This window comes from Bremia lactucae, linkage group LG1 (genome assembly GCF_004359215.1).
Source record: "Bremia lactucae strain SF5 linkage group LG1, whole genome shotgun sequence".
Classification (NCBI taxonomy): Eukaryota; Oomycota; class Peronosporomycetes; order Peronosporales; family Peronosporaceae; genus Bremia; species Bremia lactucae.
In genome coordinates, this window is record NC_090610.1 from 10,779,181 (window position 1) to 10,791,633 (window position 12,453).

The window sequence follows — 12,453 nt, forward strand, 5'->3', positions numbered from 1 at the left end:
TACTATCAGGTACTCATGAGAGAGTCCGATGTAGCCAAAACGGCAGTAAGCACCCCAAGCGGTATGCTTTGGGAGTGGCTTGTGATGCCCCAAGGTTTGAAAAACGCACCAGCGACATTCAACCGAGTGGTGGCTCACGTGATGCGTCAGCACCGTGCCTACGCGCCTCATTACTTTGACGATGTATTCGTGCATAGTAGGGCCGAGGACGGGCTGAGCGCAATAGAGTCGCACAAGCGTCATTTAGACGCTGTGTTGCAGACTTTAAAGGACGCCCAATTGTACGTCAACTTGCAAAAGTGCGTCATAGGGGTCCCTGAGATACCTGTACTGGGCTGCATCGTTGGTACACATGGTGTACGAGCAGACCCAGACAAGGTAAAATCAGTAGAGGAATGGCCAATCCCACGGCATGTGAAGAATTTGCGCCAATTCCTAGGGCTCGCTAATTACTTGCATAGGTATAGCAAGAATAATGCTGAGCAAACTAATCCAATATCTAAACTCCTTAAAAAGGACGCATAATGGGTTTGGTTAAAAGAACAATATGATGCGTTCACATCAGTGGAGCAATCTCTTGTAGAGGCACCGGCCTTGGCATTGCCAGACGCGGATAAACCTTTGACGTCGTCTGCAATGCAAGTAATTTTGCAATTGATAGCGCCCTCATGCGGAAGGATGACGACGGCGTTGACCGTGTCATCTCTTATAAGTCCCGGCTTTTACAAGCCGCGGAACTGAATTACCCTGTGCATGACAAGGAGCTACTTTCAATAAAGTATACTTTTGTCAAGTTTCGTGTGCACCTACTAGGCGCCGAATCATTTGTGGTTTATACGGATCACGCATCACTGCGGACCGCAATAAATTCACGCAACTCTCGCCTAGAATGGCAAGATGGCTTACATTCTTCTCTGAATTAAATTTTAAAGTTGAAAATAAGCCGGGTAAGTCGTTTGTCTTGGCTGACGCTTTATCGCGCAGACCAGACTTCGAGATAAGACACGATGAAAGTGTGTCTAGTGCTTAAGCACAGTTTCAGCCGTCAACGTTGGCAGCCACGAAGTCATACCACATGACGAGCTCGTAAGCCTCGGGCAATACGAGAGAGCTACAGTCAGGATGCACATTGTCGTCTGCTGTTGGATCACTTTGGTGGACGAAAGGTAACCCTTCCGTCCCACCTGAAAGCTAAGCTAAATCGCATTAGCTACAGCGATGTCCTGTTATGGCATCAGCTGTCATCTTGTGATCCCTTGAGAATCTATGTGCCTCATGACACAGATCTCGAGCTGATGATCCTTCACGAGCTCCATGATGCGCCATCTAGTGGGCATCTGGGCCGAGGAAATACATTCTTACGAATGTCAGAAGAATTTTGGTGGCCACACCTATATAGATGGGTGGCCAATTATATTTTCTCTTGCGAACAGTGTCAGCGCGTTAAGCCTGCACCGTCCAGCAGTGCGCCACTGAAGCCGCTACCGATTCCAACCAACTGTTGGAAGTCAGTAAGTCTGGACTTTATGTTTGGCATGCCGCTTGATCATAAAGGTCGGACGGGGCTCGTCGTCTTTCTAGACAGACTGAGCATACTGGTGCATTTAGCACCATGTAAAACATCGATCACAGGCAAGGAGGTAGCTCTCTTGTTCCTGGATCATGCTTACCAACTATACGGGATGCTCGAGTCCATAGCATCGGACCGGGATCCACATTTAACGTCTGGGTTTTGGCGACATGTGTTCGATCTGCTAGGTAGCAAGCTCCATATGTCGACCGCAGATCATCTTCAGACCGATGGCCAAACAGAACGTGCCAATCGAGTCGTGGCGGATGTCTTACGCACTATAACAACTTTCAAAGAGTTGGAGCAAGTAATTGCCCTTTGTGGAATTCGCTATAAATAACAGTGTCCACGCCAGTACGAGTGAGACACCGATTTATATTAACGGACTGCGCCATCCTCGGACGCCAGTCTCGTTTGTACGCAGCCCGAGTCTTACTGGAGGAGGGCCCCATACTATGCTCGGTGCGAAAGAGGGACATAGTTTCATAAATATGACAATGTCCCATTAGGGTATCATCTCGAAGACTGAAAATTGCCCTAGTGACCCTGCCAGTTTTGCAGTGGTCAATAAAACTGCGCCTTATGACCGACCTCTTGGCGGTATCATAGGCGACTTTGATTCTAAAACCGTGAACGAGGCTCAACGCTTTGTGGATGAGCGATTAGCTATCACAGGTAAGTCCGTGACGCAATGGCAAGCACACAGGACAAGCAAAAAGAATATGCGGACCGAAATGGTCGCAAAAATAATGAACGCTTTAGAGTGGGTGAAAAAATACTATTAAGTACTGCCCTACCTAAAAATGCAATTTCTGTACTACCTGGAGGTACCACGAAGTTGTTGCCGCGTTTCATTTACGATAGTAGAAGAGGTTGGAGACCTAATTAATAGGCTCACCCTTTCCCGTATATGAATACGCACCGTATTTTCGTGGGTCCTCTAATACGGTATGTAGACCCAAATGAGGTCACATTCCCCCATACATCTAAGGAAACCGATGGTGACGCCGACTATGAGTCGAGCGTCGATCGGGTTATGGGGCGGAGAAGGCGAAAACCTTTCAGCCGAATGACTCCTCCGACCACGAAAATAACTCGGAGAACGAGGGACATCACGCGAGTAATGCGAGTCCCTCAGCATAATCTCCAGAAGGTCCAAGCGAGTCTTCAGGCGTTCATAACCCTGACGAGCCTTCTCTCGACATCATAAAGATCCGAAGTCAGTCGCGGGACTTGACCCTCGAGATCCGCAATACAGCGTTCAGCAGCGCCAAACGCCTGTGACTGAACGGACGAAGGTAACGCAGCCGCTATTATTTAGGCGAGATCGCCATTTCTATCGGGCACTAATGGATGTAGGTGGGAATCAACGCTTCCTTGCTGGAAGGTTGCTTGCCCACTGCTCCGTGAGGCAAGGGTGTCAGATCCTCGTCCAATGGAAAGGTTACCCGAAGAGTTTTGACTCTTGGGAACCGATCGATACCCTACTATTGATGTGGCCGGCTTGGTGGCTGCCTATGAAAAGGAGCACGAGCTGAGGCCTCTTCGCTAGTCTCAAATGTACTAGCAGAAGTAGCGTTGTGAGAAGAAACAGGGGGTACAGTACCGCCCATGATTTCTTTCACACGCAAGCGGGCGAAATCAATTCGCTGCGACCGCTGTTTCATCGCATCGGAATGCGAATGGATGCGGCGCAGGAGTTCCGCCTTGTATTGGTCGGACGTTTCATTTGAATGCACACGACCGGGATCGGGAAAATACGCCCAAGCGATTTTTGCTGAGCCCTCCATGATTTAAAGACGCCATAATAATTACGTGCGTCTACAAGAGCGCGCTTTACTAGCGACGCTCTTGGCCCGTTTAAACGAGGCCATTTAGATGGAGGGGACATCACTGATGTGCCACCTGTCACATAGCCACGTTCTAAACGACTGGCTTGTGACATCGACTGAGCACGTTCACGTGTCGTCGGCGGATCTTTAGGCTCCGAATCCTCTATGTCAGAACCATTATGAATTATGGTCTGAGCATAAGGCGTTGTGGTTAAACCCAACAAAGAAGCGGCTGCGCCTTTGTGGGCAGCGCTCTCATTTTCTGTCGCTGCGCTATCTAGCGTAGACGACCATACAGCATTCGTTAACGTTGCTGTCTCCATGTTGTGAGCCATGAGAGAAATTTGGGTGGGCAATAATGCGCCATCATCCTTCCTCATGAGCTCGTTGTCCGCATCACTACTATGAGGAGACGGTAACGGTGTCGACTCATTGTAGTCGACAGTGAGCGACGGATCAACATCCTCACTGTAAAAGTGGGATGGATCCTTTAGCCCCGTTAACGCGACAGCAGCAGTAGCTGTCGGCGTTTCGACTAAGGCCTTAGACGCGGCCGGTGAATTAACGCGGCGCGTGCGCTTAGTGCGAGGTTGAGTGGGCGTCTTCTCAGACGACCCACCAACATGGCCCCTTTTAGTGGCATCTTTGGCGCCGTGTATGGAACACAGGTCGCTAGAGTGATTGAGTGAACTAGCGGCGCGTAAAGCTGCTCGCAGTTCCTCGCTCCTCTTTGACGAATTTAAAAATGCAAATTCGTTCTGTAAGGGGGGATGGTAAAACGGGCTGAAGTTGCCCTAATGTTACACAGTCCCCGTTAAGTACACTTAAAAAAAGTACTTAAGGGGATGGTCAATTACTAAATTAAAGTAATTAGACCCAGCACTCGGGTGTGGTTCACATTTGTGACCAGCCCTTGTGTATGTGATGCACATGGGTGCATTCACATTCGGAGGGATGACGCCTAGCGTCATCCGTTACGCGAGGTATCTAGAAAGATACGCTCGCAATACATATTAAGTGTTATCTATAGAGATGACATTTTGGTTGGTAAGAATAGGTTTATATTTTTAATACGATTAAATATAAATCAGTCTGAAAACTACTTCCTACTTGGTAAGTGCGCACGAGGAGCCGGATTACCGCTCCCGTGACGACACTTAACCAAAGTACTTAGTGCATTGGGTGAGGTCGCTAACGCGCCCACCACACTTAACTCACTGCACGCAAGAGAAGCTGGTTAAACCGCTTCCTCGCAGTGCTAGGGTGTATGTCTAAGTAGAGCGTGGCCGCATTACGACGTGCCCGCATACATTAACCACGCTTCGTACCATATTCATGATGGTACAATGATTTTTTTTCGCTTTGCCATTGCTCGCTTAGTTCCGAGCCTCAGTGACTTGGCGTGCAATGCCAGTTGATTTGCAGAAGACATCTAATGTCTTGTACTCGCCTCCACCGCCCGTCCGCAGAACGTGCACCATGCACTTAAATTAGCGTTCGAAAATCGTCGTAAATTCCTTGAACTTTAGTGCTACAACATCCTTCGTTTTCGCCTGGAAAACACGGCAATAGTTGGAGCGATGGTCGATAAAGTTGACAATATACCAATTGCCCAAACGGTGCCTTGGCGTCATCGGACCTTTGAGGTCGGAGCAAATTACGCCATCCACCACATCGATTGGTGATTTGGTGCCAGTATCCATTGCACCCGTTTTTGCTGCTTTCCTTGAGCACAGGCGCGGCAGGTCTCACGCTTTTATTAGTCAAACTGATGCCCGAAGCCTGGTCCATGGCCATCTTGAAAATTGTATACTGATGATATAATCAATAATTATATCAATAATCATTCGAAATGTAGATGGCCAAGACGACGATGGAAGTGCATCAAACTTTCAAACTGAACATCCGAATCGGACTATATTTAGGTGCATCAACCATCGCCGTAATTGGTGGGGACGGAAGTAAAGTTGCCTTCTTGCTCCTGGTGGCCTGAACTTGAACGACCAAAATGTCGTTGTGCACTTGAACGTGCATGACAGGTGTATCCCCATGACCGGAACTTAGTACATGTCGTCCTGCTCGATATTCCAGGACACACACCCTTGCCTTGAGCTTACCATACGAAATGATGTTATACTCGAGGTTATCAGCATACTGGACATCGAGCAGCTTGACGGTATACGCCTAAGGGCACTTTTTCTTGATATGTCCGACTTCATCGCTCTTAAAATACGCACGTGTACGGTTTTCGGCATCATCAGCGCGTCGGCCCATCTTGACCCTTGGTTCTGGGTGCTGCTGAACGTGTTCACCACATCACGAGCAAAATATCTGGTCGAGCTACCGAACTTGGAAGACTGAGAAAATTGTGCTTGCTCTTCTGCTTGACGCAAGCATGCGTTCGATGTCTAACCACCCTGGACATCATCGTCATTCGCATATGCGAATCTGCATAGATTTTCGAGGACCAGACTATCCGCACCCCCGCACGCATAACTGACTGCTATCAGGTACAGCAAGGGGTCCATCCAGTTTCGATGCGACGCTTTTGGTGCCGTCAAAAGTTTTACACTTCGGCAGGCCGTAATATCTGTCGAAATGTTTGCATCATCCTCTGCATAACATGTTCCAAAGCTTAACCGTCTGCCCACCATTCTTCACTTGTCTACGGTCATACGTGTGCGCCTTTCCTGCGAGGTGTTGTCTAAGTACGTCAACCTTGACATCTTCCGGCCATCAAAATCCAAAGGCGCGTTCCGAGAAATTAACTTGACGGACACATTCCTTGCCCCACGCCAGAAAATCACTGCCGAGTCCTTGGTACAGCTCCTTCTCATCAAAGGGTTGCAGGGCTAGTTTTCACTGACGTCCGTCCAGTATGCCCAATTTCTGTTCTGATGTTAAAAGTACACCGGGCTGGGCATTCTTATATCCGAGTTATGAGGTGCCGGCATGCCGGCCGTGTTTCTAGCGGGTTCCGGCAATTGCCCCATGGCAATGTCCATAGCACCTTGACCCTCTTGCTAAAGCACCACCAGCAGGTCAGTGTCGCCTAACACCAAAGTACGTAGCCGGCGACACGTCGTTCGGCATCCTCTTGGGAGGAGAAGTACGCTCCAAAACTTGGAGGTTCATCCCTGCCCCGGGCCCCACACCTAGACAAATATACTTAGCTCAACCGAGTCCCTTCGGTGCCTCGTGGCTTCTCTCTCTGAAAGACCTCCATCCGATTCATCCGTTCGGATAAGTCCCCAAGCATCGCTAGCACCTTGTCCATCCCCGTCTCGAAAGATGCCGACTTTTCTTCAAAATGGTGGTCGGCGACCCTGTTAGGGTCTTCAATCGCCACAGCAGAGGCATCTTGCCTGGCTGTACCGCCAACACGCGTACTTGGCTATTGATTCTATGTACGTTTGCACACGTTGTTAGAAGTAAAAGGGAAAAATATTTTTTGTGTTAATCTCCCTCTTCATGAACACTACAGCACGCATGCCGAGCGTTACTTCAACAATACCATGTCCTAATCGGCCCAAGTACGCCCGGTTCCACCCATCACCATGTGACGTTACAACGTGACGTCCGGCAGTCCTTGTCCTTCATGTCATCAGTCCGGCTAATCAGATGTCGTCGCTCTTTACCTTAACAGGTCTTGTACTTGAACCTCAACGTCCTCATTACCTGTCGAAACCGATATCCGCTAACATGAGTTATAATTGGTCGCATGGGAAATTGTCCGGGGTGAAACAAGGGGTGAAACAAGGGATGAAACAAGGGGTAAAAACCCATCATTTCCGAGGTCTACGCCGGGCAGCCATCTGCATACCAGTACTGACCACTTTCCGCTCACTACACCGTTTCTATTTTATTACAACAAAACCACCCTTTCAGCACCACTATCATGTCTTCTTCTCCCGCGCCATTCACGGTATGCTTTGTAATTACCTGTGCCGTCCTCATCCACACCATCACCACACAATAACATGCTTCCTCCCCCAAAGGTTGAGTTTTCCAGCCGGGGGCAGCTTGACGATGCTGTGAAGTCTTTTGCACGTAGCCAAGGCTACGCTGCTTCGTTAAAATAGCTCAATGATTTATAGAAGAAGAGTATGATTAACAGAATTTGCGGTAAGGGTGTGAATTTAAGGAAAAGAGGTGTCAATATAACATTTCCGAAAATGTCATATCCTTGAAAAATCGTAACGTCCTCTGACCCTCCGACCGATTCCCTTTTTGCAGACCCATCTGCATTACTCTCACCCCGATTAAAAATCGTTAAAAAGCTTTTCAAAATCGACATATTAGGAAAGACAGACTCGTTCTGAGCGGCAATGTTCGCACACAATTTCTAACGGGGCACTGCCGACTTGTACTTTCTCAGTAAAAGTCCACGTCGCACTGCTTCAGTGCGAGTGGTGCCTCACGTCACTTCACGTGCACTAATACGTGCAGAGGAAGACTCTTTTTAAAACACTTGCTTTAGAGAAAGTTAATTGGAAAACTGAATTTAATATAATGAAGCTCTTCTTTTTCTGTCTATTCAATACTAACTTAATTATATACTAACATAAACATGTGATAAAGTCTTATCTATCTATCTCTTTGCGAGCATCCAGTGCTGATTGGACCGCGGAGCAAGTAGATATATTGACCTATATCTACCAATGGATATGGTTTCCGAATATTACTACATCAGATAATATTCTCCAAATATTATCTACCTTTTAGATAATATATTAATTTACAACAACCTTTAAGTGTTAATTTCGTTTAACGATACAACCCGTTACATCCCCCCTCACTCTGACTGTCACTGAATAGAGTGGTCACTATAAGACCACTTAAGTGAAAACGACGTTGATAGTTCAGAATCATCATTTGCGCGCGTCCAGTGCTGACTGGACCGCGGAGGAAGTATCTATAAATCCCTATATCTAGCAATAATAAGCTTTTCGAATGTTACTATGCAGAGTAATATTCGCCAGATATTATCTACCTTTAAGATTATCTATGAATTAACAACCTTTAAGTGTTAATTTTATGTATCGATACACCAGTTACATCACCCCCCCTCACTCTGACAGTCATTGAATAGAGTGGTCACTATAAGACCACTTAAGTGAAAACGACGTTTAGTCCGAACCATCATTTTCAATTCCATCGCATGGTTAACGGGTCAATGCGGTCAGCGAATAGGGAGGAACCTTCGGCTGCTGTACATGCAGCCGCGGGCTTCGCATCATTGTCTCTTGCTGCATACAATTCGTCCGCCGAAGTATCGTTTTCTCCCGCAACCTTAAGGTGCGGGTGCGCGTGGTGAGTCACCACGGGAATGCGATCCCTCTTTGTCGGTCGACTATGAGTGAGAGTCAGTCGAGATGGCCGACTCTAAGAGAGTGGAACAGTCGCCCGAACGTCATCAGGCGACTAACTATGAGCCTTCGAATTAGAGGGCTCAATCGTATAGTCGTGCTAATAGCGTTCGCTACAGCATGTTTGGTTCCGACGATGAGGATGTTCCTCATCGCCGCCTCCCGTGCCGTCATCCGCACATATTTCTGTCGTGGTGATGACGATGGCGTAAGCCATCGTAATAAAAGTTCTTGTGGTACCTCTGCTTTAGTGAGTACCACTCAGTGGGGCGTAGACAATAAAATGTCTCGTGTTGCCCCTGAGAAAAAAGTCGTATCTTTTGCCCGAACGGCTTGTTAGTAGCTTGTTTAATGAGACCACCCCTCACAGTGAATATCCTTGATTTATTGCGGCAAAGCTACATAGCCTTGATCCCAGCGCGAAGAACTTTCGCGCTGAATAAGATTTATATCTCGATGCTTTTTTAAGCATTGATGGTATAGTGGCAACGATAAGCAAGATAAAGTCTCGCCTATGCAAGCCTGGAGCGCTTTCATTTGCAATGTCAAATACATTGGACGTGAAGCCTGGCTTCAAAGACTTAACTCGATTCGCATTAAGTTCCAGAAACGAACTCCAACCGGGGCAAGGTATAAAGTGCATCAATTGTCACGTGAGGGAGGACTTACATGCCTCACGTGGAGTGATCCCTGTCCGTGTTGTGTTGACAACACGAAGCGAGTAAAAGGGGTTGTCTATTCCCTTTCTTCGCCCAGGGGAAGAACTTGCATCTCTATCGAGATACGCGTTGTGATTGACGTTTTGCAATCGATTTACATGCGCCAAGGGCGCATGTTTTCCGATGGATCAGAAGGTCCATCGGATGGGTCTCGTCAGACTGATGGAGGAGGCCCTCAACGTCAACAATTAGCTGGGAACGAGGCTTCCAGCTGTCATGCGAAAGTGATTAACCGCGCCAGCGAACAAGATAACTCGTTCGCTGCCCCTTCACATCACGGTCGTTTAGAATACGTTTCACAAGGAAACGTAGACCACCGTGGGATCCACCAATGGTTGCGGCGGAGGACGGAATTAGATCCGACCTGTGTGTCAGATCTAGATTCGAAGATCGACAAATTCGATCACAACCTCCATGTATTGGAGGAGGGTCTTAATCACGAGCGCGGAAGCGTCACTCGTTGGAACATACGGTGCAGACTCACTGTATCGAGCGGTTAAAAGACCGTTCGAAGAGTGCGAACACAATGTTGGAGTACGAACGGTAGTATCACGCTCTTCGTGACGAACTGTCGTCATATCATCGCGATTTTGAGGAACTTCGAATTCGACATCAGAATCTCCAGACTCAACACGAGAGTGTGGCTCGTGAACACAGGAATCTTTTGGAGATTGTGAAAGGGATGGTCAGATCCGTCCTTAAACTAAACCGCGTACAGATGGTACGGGCGGAGTAGACCGCGTAAAATGTAGGATACGTTCGCATCCTTCGTTGCAATTCTATTGTGTACGCATTGCCTCTGCGGTGTGGAACACAGAATGGTTCAATCCGCTTGGGTAGTAGCTTACTGCTACCAACAGTAGTGATTACACGCTTAGGTAAGTTTACCGTAAAGAGTAGTACTAGGTCATTAATTTAAATGAAAGCACATTTGCTCTTCCATGTTTGTCTGCATTCCGTTTCTGACGGTCCACTGCGTTAGCAATGGAATCCTGAACGAAACGGATTATTGATTCTCGAGTTAGCAGAAATTCTTCTGCCGACTCATTTGTTTTGTCTTATTCAGTACGCTTTGTGCGCACTGCCATGAGATCTTTCTCACCTTCGATGTCGATTGCTTAGAAATCGACATCATTCGCGTCATTGGTAACTTCGACGCGTGATGAGCATGAGCCAAAAATAATTTTTCTCGTGCGAGTCCACCCCCTATTAAACTAGAGGATACCTCTTATTGGGTGGGTATGCGAAATAGACGCATGCACCGAATTGTTGATGCGAATTCGACCATCGGTAAAAACTTGCTCCAATTCGGATACGACTGGGCGTAACCTCGAAGTATCTCTTCGAGGACGCGATACACACGTTCTGTCAGACCATCTATCTCGGGATGATCAGAAGTTGACATAGTCAGCCGTGTTCCGAGAGATGGCACAAGAACCACATTTCCCACATCTAACATGTCCATGTTAGATGTGGGAAATGTGGTTTTTGTGAAGGTATCAAGCAAAGCTTGAGCCAGTCGCCCATCTTGGCGATTGCAGATCAAGACAGACCATTCCATGTGGTCTGTGTTGCCAACCATGGCATGCCTAGGATGAGATCATACGGACTCTCCATTCCTAGCACTGTGAACTTCTATGAAATTGGCGCATTTCGCGCAGTCGACAAGATTTTGTCGAAAACAACAATTTTCCGCGGAACACGTTTTGCCAGAACTCCGCCGTTAACCGTGGGTCTCTTTTCGAGACCAGTTCACGGAGTAAACTGTGGAGTCTGAATACCGTGTCGATAAAGACATGGACACAACCCGGAGCCGTAATCGACTCTGGTACCGCAGCAAGATGTACCATCTTGCTGAATCTGTCTACAAAAACAAGGATTCCATTGTTTTTGTGTTCGTCTTCGGGAAATCCGAAGACGAAGTCCATAGATACGGACTGCCAACACTCTGCCGGAAGTGGTAGAGGTTGAAGAGGTGCACGGGATGAAGGGCTAGGCTTCACCCGTTGACAAACCTCGCAAGCACGAATGTACTTGCGCACAAACTGATACTGGCGGGGCCAGTAAAAGTATCGACTTACCGTGAGGTAAGTCTTCTCACGTCCACGATGTCCACTTGTTGGAGCATCGTGACACTCATACATGATGCGCAAGCGCAAATCATTGTGAGTCGGGACGACGACACGTGGGGTGTCGCCGGTAACGGCTGTGTAATACAATAAGCCGTTACGTGTTGTGTATCGATCGGATGACGATCGATATAAAGCCGGTAGATCTTTAAAAGATTTATCGGATGGATTCATTAAATGATCCATCAGACAAAGAAGGTCCTTATCTTCTTTATAGGCTTTCTTTATTTCATCAACTAAGGTTGATGATGGAACACTCGTAGTGAGTGTTGCAACAGTAAGATCACTTTTACTGTTGGGGTGCACTGCTGACTCGAAATCGGGTCGGCGTGATAACGCATCAGCGACGACATTAAGTCGTCCTGGTTTATATTCGACGGAGAAGTTATACTCCGCGAAGAAGGATAGCCACCTCGCCATTCTTTGCGAGAGGTGTGGGCTATTGACGGCCGTGCGTAATGACGCATGGTCCGTATATACGATGAACGGTCTATCTCCTAGGAGGTAGACCCTAAATTTAGCCAATGAATATTTCATGGCAAGGAGTTCCTTGTCATGCACTGGATAATTGCGTTCAGCTGGTTGCAGCTGACGCGATTGGTAACAGACGACGCGCTCCGCGCCATCTGTATCGTATTGCATTAACGCACAGCCGATTGCGAAATCGCTGGCGTCACAGACCACATGGAATGGTCTGTCTTGATCCGCAATCGCCAATATGGGCGATTGCATCAAGCTTTGCTTGATTCCTTCAAATGAACGCTGACAATCAGCGTTCCATAACCATTTCTCGTCTTTTTTCAAGAGACGAGAGAGATGTACTGTCATCTCTGC